Consider the following 1,619-nt stretch of genomic DNA (forward strand, 5'->3'; position numbering starts at 1 on the left):
TTATTATCAATATGATCTTATCATGCCAATGAGACCAAGAAGAATTTTCCCAAAAGATGGTCTAATCCTTCTGTTTCTGACATCAGATCATTTCTTATCCATTCTGAAAAACAATCTGTGTTCCAACTTTTGTCCTGGATGGTACAAATGGTCTTTGAAATGGCATCAAAAGGAGAGAATCCAGTGATTGTTGTGTCTTCACAAAAGGAACTCTAATCCAGTAGATAACTGGACAACTTCATTGTCATGAACATTCTTGCCAAGAAGAAATTCAAGAATACATTGACAAAGCCAAAGAGCAGAAGAAGAAACCTACTGAGCTTGGGGATATTTGGTGCTTTGAATCTGTATAGGATAACCTAAACCTTTCATTGTAAATAGGAAACTAGATGTAAGCCCTTCCAAAATACATGGTCCATTTACTCTATATACTATGGAAGCCACCCACCTCTAGTGTTCATGTTCATCTGTCTTAGATCCAACACTAGGAGGTTCTATAATGAGATCATAAATTATTCCTCTGCTGATGAGAAAGTAAATATACCACCACCACCACCACCAGGGAATTCCCTGGAATAGCTGGTGGCATGCGGCTTCTGCGTGGCTTCATCAGCCTCAGATTGGGACCCTTGAGAACTATGGAAAGTATCTGGTACAAATTTTCCATGTTTACAATGGCACCTGGTGGCCCCAAGTCCCTGGCTCCACAGCACTAGCCACAGGGCTGCCCAAGTTTGGTATTCTTTACATTGAACCAAATCTATTATGATACAAAGCAGTCAAAGGCTTTTAGTACCCCTAGGCGCATTGAGCCCCCAAGGTACTGTTTCACCCAGTCTGACTCTCCCAGACATACCTGGTCAGGGCTAAGTAAACTTTCCCTCTCATATGACCTATTTCTTCTTCTCTCTGCTCTGCTACTGTTTTCCAAACTAATCTGATAAGCAAATTTACTTTATCTTTAGTGGGCACTAATGACTTTATGGCTCATCTCTCTCAGATAATGTATTTGGAAATTTAATGAGGGTCTCTGGAGAAATTGCCTTCACTACAAAGAATAACTCTAATGATGGGAATTTCAGACCCTGTGCTGGCTGTTAAGGGAGATATTTTAGGACAGGAAGGCCTTTGGGCACCCTTCAAATTAATCAATCAACCATTGAGGGCATATTAGCTAAAATCCCACTCTATAGGTGGTCAACCACTCATCTTACTAATAGGACCAATTCTGATCAGCTATGCAGTGGGAATTGAGTAAAATCTTTAGTTTATGTAGATTTTAGTCAATTTAATTCAGGCAAATTCAAAAATCATTTATTAAGAACCTACTACTTGGGGGCAGCTAGGTGCCTCAGAGGATTGAGAGTCAGGCCTAAAGATGGGAGGTCCTGGGTCCAAATATGGTCTCAGACACTTCCTAGCTGTGTGACCATGGGCAAGTCACTTAAGCCCCATTGCCCAGCCCTTACTAGTCTTCTGGCTTGAAATCAAAACTCAGTACTGATTTTAAGATGGAGAGTAAGAGATTTTTTTTAGAAAAAGAACCAATTGTGTGCTACATGCTTGGGATGGAGGTGGAGATTTATACATATGTGAAGGAGGGAGAAATAATTCAAACA

The 1,619-nt window shown here is 40.5% G+C and overlaps 1 pseudogene; it reads right to left on the reverse strand.

Moving 5' to 3' along the window:
- Positions 1 to 212: 212 nt before the first annotated feature.
- On the reverse strand, positions 213 to 667 carry LOC100618169 (oligosaccharyltransferase complex subunit OSTC-like; annotated as a pseudogene).
- Between the last annotated feature and the right edge of the window lie 952 nt (positions 668 to 1,619).

The sequence above is a fragment of the Monodelphis domestica genome, chromosome 2 (assembly GCF_027887165.1).
Source record: "Monodelphis domestica isolate mMonDom1 chromosome 2, mMonDom1.pri, whole genome shotgun sequence".
Classification (NCBI taxonomy): domain Eukaryota; kingdom Metazoa; phylum Chordata; class Mammalia; order Didelphimorphia; family Didelphidae; genus Monodelphis; species Monodelphis domestica.